The following is a 22,996-nucleotide window of genomic DNA, read 5'->3' on the forward strand; positions in this document are numbered from 1 at the left end:
GAACCTCTTTCTGGGGGCTTTATTGTTCCTGGGCTTTGGCTTGAAGTGAAGGTTGAGCTTGCAGCGAACCAGCCAGTGGTCAGTGTGGCATTCCGCGCTAGGCATGACCCTGGTGTGGAGCACATCTTGTTTGTCACTTTCTCGCACCAGGATGTAGTCCAGGAGGTGCCAGTGTTTGGATCTGGGATGCATCCAGGTGGTCTTAAGGCTGTCCCTCTGCTGAAAAAGGGTGTTTGTAATGACAAGCCGCTGTTCTGCGCAGAGCTCCAACAGGAGGCGCCCATTGTCGTTGCACTTGCCGACGCCATGCTTGCCCAGGATTCCTGGCCAGGTTTCTGAGTCTTTGCCGACACGACCCTTACATGCTGTGCATGTAATACGAGGCAGTCTGCAGGCAGCTACCTACAGAACCAATCAAACATATTCTGAACACAACAACCTAGGACAAGTAGAACCTCAGCACATAGCAGCACTTGGTGCTCTTGTATTTTGGTTCAATGCACAGCCTGATGTAGCTACACACAAAGGTGGTCATCAGGATAGGGCCACAATGATTAAGCCTTTGCTATTACATCCCTTTCCATCTTGGATCCCTATGTGAACTGGAAGACTTCTAGGATGATTACCAGGGCAGAGGCACAAGGGATGGGCCACACCAATACTAAGAGCACCTTACAATGATGGCCAGGTTCTTCCTTGTTATTGAGAGGGAGCACTGTGCCCACAGATCCAATTTCTGGTAGAGCTTAGCATTCGCTTTGACCAATTTTTGTTGCCCATCTCAGCCCCTCCAACATTTTCAGGTAGTCAGATCTGACTGTGAAGTGATGGTGGACTAGTCAGACCATTTACTGAAATGCATTGCCTCGCTCATCCCAAAGCAGACTCAAAATAGTCACAGATACTGACCAGACTGTGAATCAATCATGTTTGAACAGAAAAAGCCATCGCTGTCCATGTTCCAGAGGCTTTCACATGAGTGCCTCCACTGCCCAGCAACATCACTCTTCTTATGCCCTCATCTTTCCTGATGGATTCATCAAAGGGCTCGATGCAGCACACAAGACTGACTAGAGAGACCTGGCAAACCTGCTTGATTCCAGCCTTGACAGAGAAGTTTCCCACCTATTGATTTGGACTTGGCTACAGATGTTTGTGTGGAGCAGTTTAATCCAATTTCCTCCCCGAAAGCCCATTTTGGAGAGCATGTCCATCATGTATGTGTGTGGTCTCTGGTCAAGCCTTCTCTGAGTCTCAGCTGACCAGGAAGGTATGTACTTCCTGTCCTGCATTTAGGTGATTATAACCCTGAGCTATGCAAGGCTGTCAGAGATTTGCCTGCCTGGGACTGTGCAAGTTTGATCTGGGTGGATCACGTGTTACGTACCAGACAGCAGCGATTTAAAAATTAGCCCAGTTATATTTTAAAATAATATTTTTAATTAATAAACTAAAATATAACATATCTAATTTAACTAACTTATCTAAACTTAACTAAATTTTTACACTTACCTAACTTAAACCCTTGTTGAGGTGCTTCATCAAAGTGTTCTTTGTCGATAAGTGCCAACTAAAATACCCCTCTTCTTTGGCATTGGGGATATTAAGCAAGTGATGCTCACAAAGTTTCCAGGACCCTTTTTATGGGTCAGCTAAACTCAAGTGACTCTCACTCTGGTCACCATCCAAGCGAGGTATTTCTTCTGCAAGTAGATCCCTTTTTGTGGGTCAGTTGAACAAACAGTGACCTTCATCTTTTGGTTCACGAAGTGGTCTTCTCATTCCTTGGTAACTAACAGGAGGAAATCTGACAGTTTGTCTATAACCACACGAGGCCAAGGGGGTTTCTCATTCCCACAAATGAGGTTGAAGAGCTCTACTCTTGTGATTCCTTCTTAAAATGGATTCCTGAGCAAACTGCACTGTCTTTTCAGTAAGCTGGTCACATGGTCTCTGCCCCTGGTTTCTCCAGAGCTTCTTATCTTCACTCTGCAAATGTATTGTTACAAGCCCAGAGGACCCCAAAACCCAGCAGCAATAGAAATTCACCAAGACCAAAGTTACTTAAAACAAAAGTTGCTTTTAATTTTCTTTAAACATAAAAACCGGATCAAATCAACTTATTACTATTCACTTAACCCCCTTCTAATTATAAGTGCACATATATGTAATGTGTATATGTTTATGAAAGTTCTTTAATAGTCCAATCATTCACTTCTCACTTCTCCCAAGTTCACAGGTATCAGACAATTCTTATACTGTGCACAGAATTTTAAAAAAATCTTTATTTATTCGTTCAAAATACAAATAGTAAATAACATATACAACAATTCACCATAAACATGAATGTTATATTTTATAGAAAAAAAAGAAAAGAAAAGAACCCCCCCCCCCCCCCCCCTTCAGCCAACTCCCCTAAGGAGAGCCATAAAGAAAGAAAAAAAATTAAGGAAAAGTTAAACATACCTATTCAACGTAAATCAAAATGTAAATATTCTGAATATAACAACCACTTATTAATAAAAAAGCTATAGTTATCACGTGAAAATTATGTGATTTTTTCCATTATTAAACAGTATGTCCTCTCATTATGCCATCTATTAATATCAATCATATTTGTATCCTTCCACATACTAGCAATACATTTTTTCACTATAGATAATGCTAAATATACAAAAGCAAGTTGAAATTTATCTAATCCCAAACCTTTCAGAGGTTGCAAACTGCCCAATAAAATACTGTCGGATCTAAAGGTATTTTAATCTTATACAGATATTCTAAAAACAATTGAATTTTCTTCCAAAAAGATTGTTTATATATATACATGACCAAACAGCATGAAAAAAGTTCCAACAGAATTACCACATCGAAAACACAAATCTGATTCATGAAAACCATACTTTTTTAGTTTTTCAGGTGTTAAGTATAATTGATGTAAAAAATTATAATTAATCATTGCATAATGTGCATTTATCAGTCTAGTTACACTATCATAACAGATATCTAACCAATTATCCTCAGAAAGAATAAAACCAATATCCACTTGCCATTTACTTTTGGATTTATCCCAACCCTTTTTATCCATACCATCCTGTACATCGTAGGTTTTAGAGTTCCACTTGTTTCCCTTACTTCAGGAAAAACACTCGAGCCAGCCATTTCCTCTTGTAAGGACTACAAAGATTTTCAACAGGCTGAACTCAGAACTCACAACCCACCTTCAAAATGGAGTTCTCAATGAGCCTGCCAGCTTGCCATGTTGTGGCCTCAAAAACTACTGCATCTCTCTCTCTCTCTCTGTCTCTCTCCCCCCCCCCCCTTGTAAAATCCAGAGCCCCTCCCAAGGCTCCAAACCCAAGGCATGAAACATCTTTATCATCATTTGAGCCTGGACTTTTCCATTTGCACCTGCTTTTTAAATTCTTTCCAAAGCAGTTCCATGGTCTTTGCAAAAATCACTGGTGCCTGAATGTCTGGCTTCAGCAAAACTCTTGTATTTTAAATGAGATGTGTTTTGTTACTCTGTGAAGTGACCCACACTTAACACCCCCTCAATCTATCTCTTTAAAGACATATATATATAATATATATATATATATATATATATATATATATAATATATAACCTGTAACGGTATCAACTTTCGGAACATGCTGTCTTCAAAGCCTGCGGTTAGTTCACAGTCACTTTACAAAACCCGCAAGGTTTCTTAAATCTGTTATCTTAAAGGAACAGTCCCACATATAAAATGAACTGAAAAATGGGAGAATGTCAAGTGTGGAATTGGAAAATGTAGCTTGACAGTCTGAGGTTATCAAATCAAGGCACGAGGCTCACCTAAACTACAGTTCTAATCTATGTTTTGAAGAGAGCCTAGTTAATTACTTGTGTTTCAGAGCTAGACTTGTTGTAGTGTACTTTGAAATTTTAAAACAAGTTAAATAGACGAGATCTACTGGGACCATTGCCTGAAGAGGGTGCACAAAATCAGTGAACTGGTGCGGACTCGAAAGGCCAACGTGGCCTGTTTCCGCTCTGTAAATGGTTATATGGTTATATGGTCCCACCTGTCCCAGGGCAGGCTTGTCCTGATTGGCAATGGCTTTGCTTTGGATTTTGTAGTCAACATTTAACAATGATATGGGTCTCCAATTCCTGATGTATCCCTTCTCTCCCTTCTGTGTGAAGATGAGGGTGATGATGCCCTTCCTCACGGAGTCTAACATGCTGCCTGCAGGAGCATAGCATTGTATACTTCCAACAGGTCTGGGCCCACCCAGTCCCACAGACCTGTGTACAACTCAGCCAGGAAGCCGTCACTTCTGGGAGTTTTGCTCGACCCAAAGGAACAGGTGGAGTTCATCAGCTCCCCCAGGATAATTGGCTGATCCAGACTCTTGCTTGCTATCATCTGAGACCTCCGTAATAATGGACAGGAAGTTTTGAGAGTCTGCTCTGTTTTAGTGTTGTACAGTTCAGCATGAAAATATTTGCTGATCCTCTGTATGCCTGTCTATGAGGACGTGATTGAGCCATCCTCTTAAGGCTGTGGATCACCAAGCTCTCTGTGAACCTTCTGGAAAAAGAAGCATGAGCTCATCTCATTTGTGCAGACTCTGGATCAGAAGATCATCTTGGAGGACTCTGAGGTGAATAGCATGGCTTGTTGGCTCTTCACCTCTTGGAGTTCCTCTCTCACATCCACCCCTTGCAATTGCAGAATGAGGAGTTGCCTCAGTTCCCTCTGCCTCATCTTGTTCTCCAAACACCCTTGAGGACAAGAAACATTTCTATGTTCTCCTTGGTCCCTTCCCACAGGTTCATTGGGGACTTAAAGAAGGGTTTCACAATTCTCCACCAATAATACTCCTTCTTTAGTTCTTCTACATTTCTAGCACCAGCAACTTCACATTCAGTTTTCCTCTTCCCTTGACCACCTTCAGGTCCTCCTGTAGGTGATAGGAGTCTGATAGTACAGATTCTATCACCAATGTGTATAAGTAGGAATGGTAGTGTAGGATGACTGTGATTGGCTGAGAGTGTAGACACACCTACTGGCAGGTCTTAAAGAATTGCTCCTAGCCAGACTAGGTCATTCTGGACTGGTCGACCTACTTGTGATATGCTCCAGTCTTTTAGTTAATAAAAGCCTTGGTTTGGATCAACAAGTCTTTGGTTCTTTCAACGGGCTCTACAAGGAGGTCTGAAGTAGGCAGGGGTTAGAGAAGAACACTGGAGTAACATTGGAGATTTTGAGTGTCACAGCCTTTAACACAAAAGCAAGGTCTATCCAAGACCAGATTGAGCCATCCAGTCTCGACCAGTGGTCTGTGGCTCTATGTGACAGAATATGTTGAATTTATATATACATAGATATGTTTTTTGGAGATAAAGTGTGGCAGGTTTTTTTTAGTGTAGGTCACATACAAACACTTCAAAACAGTTCACATTTAAAATACTGGAGCTCTGCTCAAGCTAGACAGGCTGGCTCTGAAGGTTTTTGCCAAAGTTTTGGGGAGTGCTCAAAGGACTTCACAAGTCGATTGTAGTTTTGAAAAGCAACAGATGAAAGAACTTAGAGGATTAGGTTTGGAGCCGCAGGCTCCCTGGAGTGCAGCTTGCTGTTCTAAGAAGGTCATGTGGTTTTTGCAAGCAGAGAGAGAAAAACAGACTGTTTCTCTGAGAGAGAGAGAATTTAGTTCTGCAGTTTTACAATCAGCAGCAACAGCTGGGACTGGAACAGGACAAGCTGGAAAGCTTGTGGAAAAACCCCATTTGGAAGACGGGTTGTGAGTGCTTAGTTCAGCCTGGTCAAAGCCCTTGTGGTTCATACAAGAGGAGAGGAATGGCTGCCTAATGTTTCACTTGAAATAAAAGAAACAAAAAAGGAACTCTGTGGTGACCTGAAAGAAAGAGGTTATGATCTGGAGAACCCTGATGGGACAAGTTTCTTCAGCAAGACACTGAAGTGGCTGATTAAAAGGAATCAGTTGTTGGTTTCCAGCAATCAACAAATCTCTCTGAAAACCGACAAGAACCTTCCTGAGCAGTAACCATTTACCTTTCAAGCACCAAAGCCTGGTGAACTTCATTACTGTTAAATTCTGTGCACAGTATAAGAATTTCCTGCAATCAGTGAACTTGGAGAAATGAGAAGTGAGATTGGACAGTAAATCAAAGAACTTTTCTGAACTTACATACACATTACATACATGTGCACTTAGAATTAGAAGGGGGTTAAGTTAGATTAGTTAAATTAATAGTGATAAGTTAAAGTGTGATTCTGTTTTCATGTTTAAAGATAATTAAAGCAACTTTTGTTTAAGGAACCATTTGTCTTGGTGAATATCAATTGCTGCTAGGTTTTAGGGTCCTCTTGGCTTGTAACACTCTACTTCTCCCAGAGCTTGGGTGGGTTGGGGGAGGCAACACTGCCTCTGCATTGGAGACACTGGGTGCTGTACATGCCACAGTCCAGCTTACTCCTAACCCATTGTCCTCCATTTTATTTCCTCTCCATCTTGGCACTTTCTCTGCTTTCATCCAGTGCTTGTATTGGCTTCATCCTCTGACGATGAGATGTTGCTGGCTTCTGTTTCCATCAACCCTTTTCTTTCCATTGCTTGCAATGTCGGTTGTCAGCGTCTTCCATAAAACTTTGGGGGTTTTCTTTCTTTCTTCACCTTCCCTCCTCCATTAACTCTGCTCAGAGAATGGACTCTGACATTCAACATACTGAAGGATCCATTCACATCTTGCACACATTCTTCTCATTTTCCCCATGAGGAGAGAATATGAGAGAAGTCACACCAACAGGCTTAAAGCTACAAGAGGAGGTGGCTGGCTGAAGAATGTTATACCTGAGTAAAAGTAAACAGAAAAAGGAACTCTCTGGTGACTTGAAATAAAGAGGGTATCATTTGGAAAACCCTGATGGTGTAAGTTTCTTCGGCAAGTCACTGAAGTGGCTGATCAGCAGGAATCAGTTTGTGTGTGTCCAATGAGCAACAAATCTCTCTCTGAAAACCATCAAGAACCTCCCCGAGGGGTAACCGTTTACCTTTCAAGCCTGGTGAACTTCATAAATGTTAAATTCTGTGCACAGTACAAGAATTGCCTGATACCCGTGAACTTGGAGGAATGAGATGGGACTGTGAATCAAAGAACTTTTCTGAACTCACACAGTTCACACACAGTGTTTCTCAACCAAGGATCCACAAGAGGTCGCTCGGGGTTCCGCGACAAACGTGAGAAGCAGGCGAATACATTTTTTTTGTTTAATTTTACATTTGTAATTTTATTAGACACGGATGGCATCCTGTTGGAAAATCCTTGATTATTATACTAAAGATTTGAACCTCATATTATTTTAAATGAAAACCAAGATCGTGTTCTATGGCGAGCTCTCCACTGGCCACCGTGACAGAGGTGCACCAAAGAAAAGGTACAAGGACTGCCTAAAGAAATCTCTTGGTGCCTGCCACATTGACCACCGCCAGTGGGCTGATATCGCCTCAAACCGTGCATCTTGGCGCCTCACAGTTCGTCGGGCAGCAACCTCCTTTGAAGAAGACCGCAGAGCCCACCTCACTGACAAAAGACAAAGGAGGAAAAACCCAACACCCAACCCCAACCAACCAATTTTCCCCTGCAACCGCTGCAACCGTGTCTGCCTGTCCCGCATCAGACTTGTATGATTTTTTTTTTTGCATTGCCAATAACTTTGACAAAAGGAGTCATTTTTTTTTCCTTAAACAAGTTATCTGGAAAAACAAAAATCTTCGCTGCGTGAACTACGATAAAAATATAAATGAGATAGATATGAATAATGGTATATAATAATTTTTATGCAGGGGTTCCCTGAGACATGAAAACTACTTCAAGGGTAGAAAGACTATTTCAAGGGTTCCCACCAGGGTAAAAAGGTTGAGAAACGCTGCATTACATACACGTGCGCTTAGAATTAAGTTAGTAGCAATAAGTTAAAGTTTGATCCTGTTTTTATGCTTAAAGAAAATGAAAAACGACTTTTGTTGAAGGAACCATTTGTCTTGGTGAATTTCTATTGGCTGCTGGGTTTTGGGGGTCCTCTGGGGGCCCCGTTGCAATACATAACAGAGGCGATGAGTGGATTTCTCAATATAAAAAAGGGAGGTCGTGCGCATTCTTAATAAAGGCTTTGGGGAGCACCCGGTTACTGTTCCAGACTCAATTTTTCTTTCAATGTTGCAATGTTTCAGGAATAGTAGCAACAAATCAAAGGATACAACTGATCTATTCTTCGACGTTTGGCGAAGTCTCCGCAGAGACTGTCAAAAATTGCCAATGCCGACTATATTTCAAGTCGTCATAGCGGGGTATTGGGAAAAGTTTTCAATAAGCAATAATCGCGCCTCGGGTAAACCTCATCGGCTACGATACTGCCACTGCGCAAAGCTGCCGCCTGCCTGTCCGACGGGACCTCCTGTATTCGGGCCCCCCCACTCACACTTGCTGCGACTCGCGATCACCCCCGTTAAAACATCGCCGGTCCTCACTCAGATGATGGCTCACGCCCCAGAGCCGAGAATTGCCTCGGTTTCCTCCAAAGAAAACAACGGCAAAGAGGTCGCCGCAGTGTCGGGAGGAAGGTCAAGAATGATGGGACGGTCCTTCTGCGCTCTCCGTGGCTCCACCTTGGGGTTCGGATTCAGAGTTGCAAGTCGTTCCGTTTCTATCCGGTTGCCTCCGCGCCCATTACAAAATCAGTGTTAAATGAATCCCAAGGGGCTTCAAGCTTCTGCAGCTTCTTTCCCGGAACCCTTGATCGTGCCAGTCTAGCTCATCCGCGTAATATTGGCTCACCACATAGTCCAGGAAATCAAACTGTTATAGAAACATAGGTGGAGCACGAGTAGGCCAGGCCGTTTTCATCTCTTCCAAAAATAGTTTATGCACAATAAATTATTTAGAAAAAAAAGAAAACCGGTCTAAGTCTTTTCACCATAATGTCCGTACATTCCCACTCCTGTTCGGCTCCGAATCATGGGTCCTCTGCCGGCATCACCTACGGCTCCTAGAACGCTTCCCCCAGCGTTGTCTCCGCTCCATCCTCAAGCGACTTCATCACCAACATCGAAGTACTCGAGATGGCAGAGGCCGACAGCATCGAATCCACGTTGCTGAAGATCCAACTGTGCTGGGTGGGTCACGTCTCCAGAATGGAGGACCGTCGCCTTCCCAAGATCGTGTTCTGTGGCGAGCTCTCCACTGGCCACCGAGACAGAGGTGCACCAAAGAAGAGGTACAAGGACTGCCTAAAGAAATCTCTTGGTGCCTGCCCCATTGACCTCCGCCAGTGGGCTGATCTCGCCTCAAACCGTGCGTCTTGGCGCCTCACAGTTCGGCGGGCAGCAACCTCCTTTGAAGAAGACCGCAGAACCCACCTCTCTGACAAAAGACAAAGGAGGAAAATCCCCACACCCAACCCCAATTGCGACCGCTGCAACCGTGTCTGCCTGTCCCGCATCGGACTTGTCAGCCACAAACGAGCCTGCAGCTGACGTGGACATTACCCCTCCATAAATCTTCGTCCGCGAAACCAAGCCAAAGAAGAGAAAGAAAAAGAACATTGTTACCTTTATTCTGTCAATACACCTGTGGCACCTTGTCTTTTCTCCTCCCCCCCCACCTCCGGCAGGTTTTTCTTCTGTCTCAGGAATGGGAGGACTCCAGACTGTGGTCCTTCCCCACAATGCTTGGTTGCACCAAGCCTCGCTGCGTCCCTTAGTGTGGACTCCTGCAGCCTGGAATGTGCCAGTTGGCACCTGTGGGCAAGACATTTTGCTCATCTCAGCCTTGTTCTTGGATTGTAACCCTTGGTTCTGGAAGCAGCCTTCTTGCAACTGACTTGTACATTACTGTTGATTAGATATTGTTAATATATGTATAAAATTTCTGGAACAACATGTATGTAAAAGTTAAAACATGTATGTAATATTTTTTTATGTTTGCAGCTCTCAAACATATGAAGGTGATCCTAAGTGGCTCTTAAGTGAAGCAAGTTTGGCCACCCCTGTTATAGAGATTTATAAAATTATGAAGAGCATGAATAGGATCGTCTTTTTTCACAGGCCAGGGGAGTTGAGAACTAAGGGGGACAGATTTACGGTGAGAGAGAAGGAATTTAACAGAGGATTATATTTTTTTTAGACAGAGGATGGTGGTTATAAGCAATAAACTGCCATAGGAGATGGAGGAGCCAGATACAATTGTCACATTTAAAAGCAGGGGGGATATATGTCTAATGCAGAGAAATTAGAAAAGGTAGTGTCAGCCCTGCAAACAGCAGAAGGGGAGTACCCCTGTGGACCTACAAGTGGAAATAGTGCTATAAATGGCCAATGCTACAATATCAAATAACTGAATGTACAAATGAGTATGATGCTATGAATGTGAGAAGACTTTGCACTGTCTATATGTTTATGTATGTGTGGGAATAAAGTTTATTTTGGAGTGTGCACACCACTGCAAAGTATGGAATGGATGACACACTCCCAAGAAGTCAAAGTCTGGTTTATTGCACTGGCAGCTCTGCTTATATTCTCTCCCTACTACTGTCGACAGGAGTGACATCACAGCAGCACCGACCTCGGATTGGACTGCGTTCCTGCCATTACTTGTTGTCTCACACCATGCGGTTGTCACCTGGGACAAAGGTCGTTGGCCCCCATAGGGTCTGTGAGGTCACCGCATTTGTCTGCCGTCTTGTGCTCTGGGTCGCGTCCCAGTTAGCGGGTCACTACAATTTTTAAATGTTAAAAATTCACTGTCTTCCCACTACTTCTTTTAAAAAATAAACATTGTTCATAACAGATGTGTATTTATGCATACTTATATGTTGTGTCTATACAGTAATGGAAGGACCCTTGTCTGTGCTCCTTTCCCACAAAACCTTTGCATTGACTGCAGCGAGCTGTAATGCATCTGTTAGGCTTTTCCCCATCTTTTAAGTGGGAGCATTATAAGTTTAGAATGATACTTAAGCATCTTTAGGTTTTGTACAACTTGTCTAAGAGTGCAAGGAGAAGGATCCAAGGGCCCTCGTCACGCTTCACCCCCTCCAGAAGCGTGACAAAGGACTCTATGGGTTGTTCTCAGGATGTATGCAGAGGCAGACATCCAGAACTGCTGAACGATCATCAACTCTGTGAAGGCTTTAGTCTGCCCGAAACCTGTTGGTCTTTCAGCACATGGAGATGTCAGTGAAGGGATACTGCCGCCTGGTGCATTTTCTGGATACAGGATTACTTGCTGAGGGACACACTGAGGCTCGGCTCAGCCAATGTGAGGATGCTGTGGGGAAGAACCATTGTCTAGAGCCCTTCCATTTCTGGGCATGGAAAGGCTGAGACCAAAGGAAAGTCCCTCAAACAACCAAGGGGGGAAAAAACAAGATGTTAAATAGAGAACAAATTTAACAATATTCAGTGATAGAAATGTATGGATATGCCACCAAGGACATGAAAAGACTGAATGGTTTCATTTTCATTATAAATAAATTATTGTAAATAATTTATTGTTGTTAAAGATTATTTTTGGAAAAGAAAAACCATTTGTCTTCAGCAAATGCAGTCAACTCATCCTAGCTCTTGCCACAGATGATCCTTCGCCCTTAGTGAGCCAATGAAACATTTCCACCTCCTGAATGAAAATCAACAGAATGGAGTCCAGGCTGGATCCAGCCACACAAAGGGTCCTTGGGGAAGAACCACAGTGAGTGGTTCGTGGAGCTGTTACCTTACAGCTCCAATGACCTGGGGTCAAACCTGACCATCTGGATGGAGTTTGTACCTTCTCCTTGTGACTGGGATTGGTTTACTTAGGATGCTTCCATTTCCTTCCACATCCCAAACGTGTGCGGGTTCATAGGTCACTATAAACTTTTATTGTGCAAAAGAATCTCAGAGTTGTATGTGATGCCATGTATGTGCTCTGACAATAAATTTGACCTTTTTCTTTCAGTGGTAGCATCTATGGGAGTAAACTATGAAAGTCTGCATTCGCCGTGATTGAAGTAAAAACACCATGCTGGAGAAAGTCAGCTGGTCAAACAGTGTACTTTATGTAGCAATGATAAAGATACATAACCAACTTTTCAGGCTTGAGCCCTTCACAGGGTATGAGCAAAATGTCAGCAGGCACCCAACAAGATGGTGGTTTGTGGTGGGGGAATCAAAGTCCTAAAGGCAGGAGGTAATAGGTGGATGAGGGAGGGAGGGCACACCAGCAAGCAGGAACGAGGGATGGTTCTGTGAATGGAGAGGGCATGGAGAACTGGAGGAAAGAAGACAAAGGGAAAAGGAAGGGTGGGAGAATGGAGACTAGGTTAGTAGAAACCAGAGAACTCGGTTAATGACATCCAGTTGGAGAATGCCCAGATGGAAAATGACGTGTTGCTCCTCCAATTTAGGGTTTCTCCAGCATTTTGTTTTTACTTCAATCACGGTGTCTGCAGACTTACATTTTTTACTACATAACCAACATTTCGGGCTTGAGCGCTTCACAAAGTCTGAACAAAATGTAGACAGGTACCTGAACAAAATGGTGGGAGGGAAAGGCAGGGGGAGGAGCACAGTCCCATGGATATAAGGTAATACAACATGTTTAGGGAAGGGTAGGGCACAGCAGTAAACATGGGGAAGGGGAGACAGACTTGTGAATGGAGAGGGAAGGGGATGGAGAGCTGGAGAAAAGAAAATAGAGGGTTGGGGAAGTGAGGGAGAACACAGAACAAGTTAATAGAAACTGGAGAAGTCTATGTTAATGTCATCAGGTTGGAGAGTGCCCAGATGGAACATTAGGTGTTGCTCCTCCAATTTATGGGCAGTCTTGATTTGACAGTATGTGAGGCCATGAACAGACATGTCAGCATGCAAGTGGGGAACAGAATTTAAATGGTTGACCCCTGGAAGGTTGAGAATCACTGCTATATTGTTACTGAAATATTTTGCTTGAGAAAAAATTTCATTGATCCATTTCCTTTGGAGTTATGAAACCCCACACATAATGAATCAATTAAAACAGTGGCTTTCAAACCTTTTCCTTTCCACTGACATATCACCTTAAGCAATCCTTTACTAACCACAGAGAGAATACTTAAAGTGGCATGTGAGTGGAAAGAAAAAGGTTGAGAACCAATAGGTTAGGACTTTATTCACTAGAACGTAGATCTTCATGGAAGTTTAGAAGATTGACTTTAAGCACTGAATTACAGAGAAAGGTTAAAGAGGTTAGGATTTTCTTCCCATGGACCAGAGAAGAAAAAAAATTACAACTGATCTATTTTTTGACGTTTGGCGAAGTCTCCGCAGAGACTGTCAAAAATTGCCAATGCCGACTATATTTCAAGTCGTCATAGCGGGGTATTGGGAAAAGTTTTCAATAAGCAATAATCGCGCCTCGGGTAAACCTCATCGGCTACGATACTGCCACTGCGCAAAGCTAAAGAAGATGATTGTGGGAAACCCATGTCCAGCGAATGTATGCACTTTAGAGTAGCAGCAACCAAAATACAGCTTTCAATACATAATATACAATTAGCCAAAATAGAACATATCTCATTGATTTTACGTTAACATTTCGATATCAGGGGTCTTAAATCAGATTTTGACTGTAAACTGAACAAAATGTAAAACAATGGATTGTGGGAGGTCTGTATGCTAATCAGGTGTGTACGTGACGTCAAGCCGCACGTTCGTCTTTCTCGGCGCTTGTTTGCAGAATGAAACTGCCTCTATTTGGTCGACGTCACTGGGAACGTCAGTGAACTTGTTACAGTTGCTTTCGGGTATCAAGGAGGTGGGTCACTGTTCATGAGAACTTTGTGTGCGCTCATCCAGTCACTTTTTTTTTAAATTTCAAAATTAAGGTTTGTTCATAACAGTAATATATAAAAAAATAACCAGGAAGCGCAGAAAATTCTTCAAGAAGTAAAGCTTTTATTTGCAAACAAAAGTTGAGATGGTCAAAGAACGAGTCGCTGATCACCCCCGAACGCAGCGTTCGTTCACTTTTAATATCATTCTCATAATCTAATTATATTGGTATAACCCACCACATCAGTCTTGTATTCCTGTTGCTCGGCTAAGCGCGCACATCCGATCCTATCTTGCCACCCTGATTGGGCGGGCATATTCAACTATGTTTTGCCACCATTATCTTTCTATTGCTGGACGTCCTGCAACAATTATCTTTTTGTTGTGGGTAATGAGCTTTCACGGTCTTCTAAAGATTGCTATACGAAGATCGTTACACAAGACAAACTAAAGCAAACAATGTATAAACTGCAGCAAACACTGTTGCAAAGTTGTGGGTATAAACAATCTGTACTTCAGCAGACTCCATCAAACAATGTGTGACACGATATATAAGCCAAACGTTATTAATATTTTCCATAAAAAGTTCTTACATTTTAAGTCATTCATTCAAGCAGATGATACACAATGCATTGGAAGAAGTGGAGGGATGGGACGACGCGATGGTGCTGTGGGGAAGGACCAATCTAGAGGCCTTTCATTACCGGGCATTGAGGGGCTGAGACCCAGAGGAAGCCCTTCAATCAACAGAGGGGAGTAATGTCACAGTGGTTGCAACAGTGTAAATAGAAATGAATCTAACAAGGTACAGTGATGGAAATGTATGGATATGAAATGAAGGATGGGAAGAAACTATGAATGGTTTTCCCTTTGTAAATAATTTCTTGTTAATAAAGTCCACCTTTGCAAAAAAAAACAAGGATATAGACAGGATGCAGAGTTGGTTGGAGAGATGGGAGATAGAGTTTAATCTGGATGGCTTTTGAAGCAAGGTTGACTGAGCTAGGGTTTTATTTCCTTTGGAACAACAAAGGATGAGAGGTGATTTAATAGAGGCACATAAGATTATGAGAGGTTTAGATAGTGTGGACAAGGTAGTATCTTTTTCTTGGGGCTACAATAGCAAATACTAGAAGACAACTGTCTATAGTGAGTGAAGAAAAGTTTAGGGGTGATGTCAGAAGTACATTTTTTAACTCAGAGATGGATGGGAGCCTGGAATACATTGCTGGGGCAGGTGAGATTGAGGCTGCTGCAACAGGGACATTTGAAAGACTCTTTAATGGGCACATGGATGTAAGGAGGGTTATGGGTCTGAGGTGGGGAAGGATGAGATTGTTGACTGTTGAGTACCTTGATGTTTACCATCTATATCAATAATCCACATGATAATGTGGTAATTTGGATCAGCATGTTTGTATATTATACAAAGATTGGAGGTGTTGTGGACAGCAAGGAAGGCTTTCAAAGCTTGCAGAGGAATCTGGATTAACAGCAAAATGGGCTGCAAAATGGCAGATGGAATTTAATGCAGCAAATATGAGATGTTGCATTTAGGAAGGTCAAACCAAGTTAGGACATACACGATTAATGGCAGGGCACTGAGGAATGCTGGTAGAACAGAAGGATCAGGGAATACAGATATATAATTCCCTGAAAATTATATCACAGGTGGAGAGGGTGGTAAAGAGAGGTTTTGGGCATATTGTCCTTCATAAATCAGTATTCAGTATAGGCACTGGAATGTTACACTAAATTAACTTTTGACATTGGTGAGGCCAGATTTGGAATATTGTATGCAGTTTTGGACACCTAACTATAGGAAAGATATCAATTAAACTGAAAAAGTGCAGAGAAGATTTACTAGGATGTTGCAGAGACCCGAGGAGCCAAGTTACAGGGAAAGGTAAAACAGGTTAGGAATTTATTCCGTAGAGCATAGATGAATGAGAGGAGTTTTGATAGAGGTACACAAAATTATGATGGATATAGATAATGCAAGTAGGCTTTTACCACTGAGGGTAGGTAAGTTATGGGTTAAGGGTGAAAGGGGAGAAGTTTAGGGGAACATTAGGGGGAATTTCTTCACACAGAGAGTGATGGGAGTGTGGAATGATCTGCCAGCTGAATTGGTGAATACTGGCTCAATTTTCACATTTAAAAATAATTTGGACAGATACATGGATAAGAATGGTATGGAGGGCTATGGACTGGGTGTAGGTCAATGGGACTAGGCAGAATAATAGTTTGGCACAAACTAGAAGATACAAAGGGCTTCTTTTCTGTGCTGTAATGTTCTATGTTTCTAGGTTTATATAGGTTGGCAGAACATCATGGGCTGAAGGGCCTATAGTGTGCTGTATTATGTTCTATACATTACCTTCCCATTACTGTGGCCACCTGGGGTTTACACCCTTCAGTTGTTCCCATTTCAAGCTACTTTGAATTTCAACTCATTATTAAAAAAACTATTGTTGAAAGCCATGCAATCAATTCACATCTTATTTGACATTGATTTCTTTGGTCTTTATTTCACAAAATTCATATATTGATAACTTTATAAAATAAATTAGTAGATGAAAATCAATTTCCTTTCTAATTTAACTTTATAGCTTCCATACAATAATTGGCCAACCATAGTCATTGAAAATTTCAAGTATATTCAAGTGAACATTTTCATCACAGATCACTATTTCTTGTTATTTAACATTACTCTGCCATCTGTTCTCATTCACCTTCTAGTCCTAAAGCAAATAGTTCATGTGATTTTAACCCACATTTCAACTAATATCTATGCAGTGGTAGGTTATTCCTAAACTGCTTCCCATCTCCTTAGGGTGTTTGTAGAAGCTGCATGCAGTCTTAGCAGGTTGCTCCGGGATATCGAATCATTCTGGTCTGCAACTGTCAAACATGGACAACAGTGATCTGGAGGACCAATGAATTCTGAGCACACCAGAAATAACATTTTGAAAAATCTATCGATAGTTTTCGAGCATCAGTGTTCTGTTTATTTGTATCATTGCAATAGACTGTAGAGCACCAAACATGGAAAAATAGGAGGTGGTGGGGAAAACTCAACAGGTCATGCAACATCCACAGAAAGTACAAGTCAGTCTCTCTCCTGAACAATAGCTTAGGCCAGAAATATCAACTGCCTTGTGCTTTCTAAGGATGCTGCATGGCCTGCTGAATTTTTTTCCAGCACCTTTGTGCATTGCACTGGAGCCCAGCATCTGCAGATTTCTTGTTTACTTCGGGAGCAGAATTGATCATTGACCTGACCAGAAACATGGTATTGTACTGGCGGCTACACTGCTAACTGAAGGATCACACAACCAGATGGATTGAGTTCAGTGAGCAAAAACTGATTTATTGCAGGCTGCCTGGCTGGTCTTATACTCCCAGCCCGGACCTGGCTGAGAACCGCGCTGGGGGGGCCCTGATATCACCAGGGCATCATGTGGGTCCCCAAGCACGGGCTTCTGAGCCCGGTGCCGAGGTCAGGATGAAACCCCTGATGGCGCCATTTTGGCCGGCTGCCCCGCCACATGTGTGACAAACGGGGCCAGTTCGCCTGCCTAATGGCACACCGCCACACAGCCCCCCCCCCCCCCCAGAACTGGTGCCCATGTATTTTTTTGCCAGCCAGCCTCGCTTCTTGGGTTGGGCTACAACTACTGGTTTGGTGGAGTCGAGGTGGGCTGGCTTTAACCTGTCCATCGTAAACAGTTCCCTCTTACCACCGATGTCTAGTGTGAAAGTGGATCCTGGATGACTTTGTACGGCCCTTCGTATGGTCTTTTTGATGTGCTGTGGATGGTCCCCGGCTGAGAAAAACGTACTCTGTGGAGTACAGCTCGCTGGGGATATACGAGGCCCATGTGCCGTGTGGGCGGTGGTGGGGGTGTGAAGGAGTCCAACGGGGCCCGGAGGCGGGGAAGTAGACCGTAAAGTGACCGCTGGGGGTTGTGAGGTGCATTGACGAACTCACCGGGTAGGGCTAGCTGTGCACCATAGACCAGCTCGGCTGATGATGCCTGTAGGTCTTCTCGAGAGGATGCCGAGGAGCACCCAAGGCAGCTTGTCCACCCAGTCAGGGCCGGTGAGGTGGCCCATAAGTGCCAACTTAAGGTGATGGTGCAATTGCTCTACTAGCCCATTGGCCTGTGGGTGATAGGCTGTGGTGTGATGTAGCTCGATCCCCAGCCTGTTGGCGAGCTGGGCCCAGAGCACAGAGGTGAATTGGGTGCCCCGATCACTGGTGAGATGGTTCGGGATGCTGAACTGGGCAACCCAACCGTTCAAAACCGCTCAGGAGCAAGAGTCCTTGGAGGCATCTGGCATTGGGATCGCCTCAGGCCAACGAGTGGTGCAGTCTACCACTGTGAAAAGGTAACAGTTACCTCAGGAAATGGGCAAGGGTCCGACGATGTCCACATGTATGTGGCTAAACCGTTCCCAGACGTGTTCAAAATCTTGTAAGGGTGCTCTGGTGTGCCTGTGTACCTTGGAAAGCTGGCAATGGATGCAGGTTCTGGCCTAGTCCGCAATCTGCTTCCGAAGCCTGTGCCAGACGAAACGTTCTGCCACCATACGGACCATGGACCTGATGGAAGGGTGGGAAAGGTCATGGATATGGTGGAAGACTTGCCTGCGCCACTGCTTGGGAACCACTGGTCGTGGGGTGCCCATGGAGCCATTGCACAGGATGGTTCCCTCACCGTGAGGAGTTGGGAGGTCCTGGAACCACAGGCCCATGATGGCAGTCCTGAAGGCCTGCATCTCCTTGTTGGACTTCTGGTCCCGGGCGAGGTGGTCGAAGTCGAGGCTGGGTATCAGTGTGCAAATGGCCAGTCGTGAGAGTGCGTCGGCGACCACATTGTCTTTCCCCGCCTTGTGCCGAATGTCGGTGATTAACTCCGACACGAAGGAGAGGTGACGCTGTTGGCGGGCCGACCAGGGTTCTCTTGCCATAGCAAGTGCCTGAGTGAGGGGTTTGAGGTCAGTAAAAATGGTGAAAGGCCTCCCCTACAAGAAATAGCTGAAATGACACACCGCCAGGTACATGCCCAGCAACTCACGATTTAAAGCGCTATACTTGCGCTCTGGCGGGCGAAGAAGTTGGCTAAAGAACGCCAGTGGTTTCCACTATCTGTTCACTTGCTGCTCCAGGACGGCGCCGATGGCTGTGGCATAGATATTGACAGAGAGCGCCATATGCAGGTTGGTGGGTGGGTGGATGAGCAGGGTAGCCTTCGTGAGGGCATCTTTTGTGGCTTTGAATGCCCTGATGGCCTCTGGAGTCCAGGCGAGTGTCTTGTCTTTGGCCACGATGAGGGCTAAGAGCGGCTGCATGATGCGTGCAGTGCCTGGAATGAAGCAGTTATAGAATTTTATTTTTTTTTTAAACTTTATTTAAGATTTTATAACATGAATAACATATAGGATTACATTAAAAAAATTAAGAATAAAATAATAAAATTACAATACAATATCAGTAATCTAAATAAACTATACCCTCCCCAATAATTATTACACATTAATAACCCAACTCAAATTAGTCCAACCCCCTCTTTCCCCCCCAAAATAAAGAGTGAAGAATTAATAAAGTTAATAATATATGTGAGAAAAAAAACCCACTTACAAAAAAAAAACAAAAACATAACCGATTAAAATACTAACAAAAAGAAAAGTAATTAATACTAAAATATCAGACTTAAAAAAACATATTTAAATCAAACTTAAATGCATATATTTAACAAACAAAGTTAAGATGAAACATATATTTAACTCAAACTTAATATAAAAAATTAGTAAAGTTAGTAACATTATCTATCAAAAATTCTTAAACAATAATCAATTCTTAAAAAAAAATTGTAGCATGAAAAAGAAGATGAAAAAAAAACTTTCTCTATAGAGATAAACCTTCACCAAATATCAACTAACTTCACATCTATCATCATATTAGTCACATAAACCACCATCTTAAAACAAAATACAAACCTCATTAAGCATTGTACAATTCAATTTTAGTACTCTTCCACCATTTTTCCCTTTTACTCTTAAATAGCTATCCAATAAAAGCTCCAATACCACATTTAAATATCCCCAATCATTACGTTAAAATTCAGATATCCGAATAATAAAAACACATCTACAATGAAATCTATATCTTCAACAAATGGAGCATAAACCACAAACAAAATTCAAGCCTCATTAAAAATTGTACAATTCAATTTATAACTTTCACCATTATTCCCTTCGTTCTATAACTAAAATAGCAAAATAATATACACCAAAATTACCACTCCTTTCACCTTAAAGTTAAAGAAAAAATATATAAAAAAAACTTATCCATCCCATTCACATTTAAATTTCAGATATTCCTTATCTACTGAATAAACTTTACAAAAAAAAACACATCAATTTTTAGTTTTTTAAACAATCAAATACTTTCTTATGCTTTTTTTAAAATATTTAAACAAAAAAAACCCCTTCACTATTTAATCTAATAATACAAAAAAAAGGAAAAACGGGTAGGAGGTTAAAAATTTACCCCCTCCCGTCTAAACCGCACAATGCGGTAACTCCCAAAAAAATGGGTGTGAGATAACTCACACGTAGCAGATGACTTTCAGGAAATAGTGCCTATCCAGTTCTCTCCCCCAACTCTCACTTCATCTTAAACTAACATCATCATTATTTAATATCCCTTTTTTTAAAAAAAAAATTAGAAAAAAAAAGGACAACTCTTCTTTTAATCAGCTCCAACTGCCGAGTCACCATTACAACCATTCCACGGTTATAGAAATTGATCATACCTGTGAACTCCTGTAGCCCCTTGAGGTTGTCCGGGCGTGGGAACTCTCTGATTGCAGCAACCTTCGTAGCGGCAGGTGTGGCTCCTTCGGCCGTGATGGTATGGCCCAGGAACTGCATGGACTCTTTCCCGAACTGGCACTTGGCCGGATTGATCATTAGGCCAAAGTCAGCCAGTTGGGAGAAGAGGGTGCGCAGGTGAGACTTGTGTTGTGACCGGTCTCTGCTGGCAACAAAGATGTCATCTAGGTAAATGAATATGAAATTCATATCCCTGCTCACTGTGTCCATAAGGCGCTGGAAGGTCTGGGCGGCATTTTTGAGCCTGATCGGCATGTACAGCAACTCGAACAAGCCAAAGGGGGTGATGATGGCCGTTTATGGTATGTCCTTGGGGTGCACCGGGATTTCGTGATACCCGCACACCAGGTCGACCTTGGAGAATACCCTCGCGCCATGCAGGTTGGCTGTAAAGTCCTGGATGTGAGGGATCGGGTATCGGTCAGGTACCATCACGTCTTTAAGCCATTGATAATCTCTTCAAGGGCATCAGCCGCCAGAGACTTTCGGGACCAGGTGGAGTGGTGAGGCCCAAGGACTGTCAGAGTGTCGAATGATCCCCAGCTCCTGCAGATGTGAGAACTCTTCCTTCGCTATTTGGAGCTTGTCCGGCAGGAGCCGATGTGCCTTGGCGTGGACTGGTGGGCCGTGGATGGGGATGTAGTGGAACACCCCATGGCGTGGTGAGGCGACGGAGAACTGTGGCTTGAAGAGGGACAGGAACTTGTTCAGGATACACTGAAACTTGTCCTTGGGTGTGCTGACCAGGGCCATCTGCGGCTACTTTGTGCGAGAGGTGTTGAGGCAAATGGATTTGAAGGTCCGGGCATCTACCAGTCACCTACCTAAAATATCGACCAGGAGTCCATGGGTGAGGAGGAAATCAACACCCAGGATAGCGGCTGGAAGGAACGAAACTGTGAACCTCCACGAGAACTTCTGCTGGCCTATATGGAAGTGGACAGTCTTGTCTCCATATGTCCGGATCTCCGTCGAATTGGCTGCACGGAGGGGAGGTCATCGAGGCCAGTTCCGGGACTTCATGGCTGTGGCCGGGATGATGCTAATCTGGCCCCAGGTGTTGACGAGGAAGCATCGGCCGCTGACTGAATCCCTCAGGTAGTGGAGGCTGTGTTCTTGTCCAGCCGCCGCAGCCATTAACAGTGGCCGGTCTGTTCGTTTCCTTGGAACGAGCAGGTCTGACGACACTTCCAAGCCTTGGCTCCCCAATGCTGGTCGAAGAAACAGAGGCCTGAAATGGATGACTTGCTTCTGGCTATGCTCTTTGAGGTCCCTGCAAGGGCTGGGTGTTCCACTGCAGCACTAGAGGAAGGCTTGGCATGGTCATGCCCGTGACTCGTAACCTGCTGAACTGCTGAGCCCTCTGGGAATCGTTTAGCCATAGCTCTTGAGCCTTTTGAATGACCTTCCTCGGGTCAACAAAGCTCTCCTGGGACAGTAACGGCTGGATGTCTTCAGGCAGTTGGTCGAGGAAGATGCGCTCGAAGAGTGGGCAGTTAGTGTGATCGCCCATGAGCGTGAGCATCTCGTCCATCAACTCAATTGGAGTTCTGTCCCCAAGGCATCAAGGCGCAGCATCCAAGTGGCACGCTGGCGCCTGAAGAGGCCGAGGGAGCCGGTGAGCACCTGCTTGATGATCCCATACTTATTTCCCATGGGTGGGTGCTGAACGAGGTGCAGCACTCGTTTGGTGGTGGCCTGGTCCAGGGCGGCGACCACATGGTAGAACTTGGTCGAATCTGATGAAATCTAGCGGAGGTGAAAATTAGCCTCTGTGTGGCTGAACCAGGTCTCCGGCTCCTGAACCCAGAAGTCAGGAAGCTTGATGGCTATAGCATTGATCAAAGGGTCATTCATGTTGGGTTCAAAGACGTTTGAACCTGTCGGGGTCACCAATTGTAGTGGTGGCTACACTGCTAACTGAAGGATCGCACAACCAGATGGGTTGAGTTCAGTGAGCAAAAACTGATTTATTGCAGGCTGCCTGGCTGGTCTTATACTCCAAGCCTGGCTGGCTGAGAACCACGCTGGGGGGCCCCGACATCACCGGGGCATCACGTGGGTCTTCAAGCGCGGGCTTCTGAGCCCGGTGCCGAGGTCGGGAGGAAACTCCCGACAGCGCCATTTTGGCTGGCTGCCCCGCCGCGCGCATGACAAGCGGGGCCGGTTCGCCTGCCTAATGCCGTACTGCCACAGTATGGCCATTTTTCTCCATGGATGCTGCCTGACCTGCCGAG

At 43.9% G+C, this 22,996-nt stretch overlaps 2 non-coding genes across 2 annotated transcripts; both read right to left on the bottom strand.

Annotated features, from left to right (window-relative positions):
- Nucleotides 1-8,297: 8,297 nt before the first annotated feature.
- LOC138765571 (U4 spliceosomal RNA) lies at nucleotides 8,298-8,438 on the bottom strand. Its single transcript, XR_011358567.1, has one exon. It is a non-coding gene; the product is annotated as a U4 spliceosomal RNA (small nuclear RNA).
- Nucleotides 8,439-13,343: 4,905 nt separating this feature from the next.
- LOC138765572 (U4 spliceosomal RNA) lies at nucleotides 13,344-13,484 on the bottom strand. The gene has a single exon (XR_011358568.1). It is a non-coding gene; the product is annotated as a U4 spliceosomal RNA (small nuclear RNA).
- Between the last annotated feature and the right edge of the window lie 9,512 nt (nucleotides 13,485-22,996).

This window comes from Narcine bancroftii, chromosome 5, assembly GCF_036971445.1.
Source record: "Narcine bancroftii isolate sNarBan1 chromosome 5, sNarBan1.hap1, whole genome shotgun sequence".
Lineage (NCBI taxonomy): Eukaryota > Metazoa > Chordata > Chondrichthyes > Torpediniformes > Narcinidae > Narcine > Narcine bancroftii.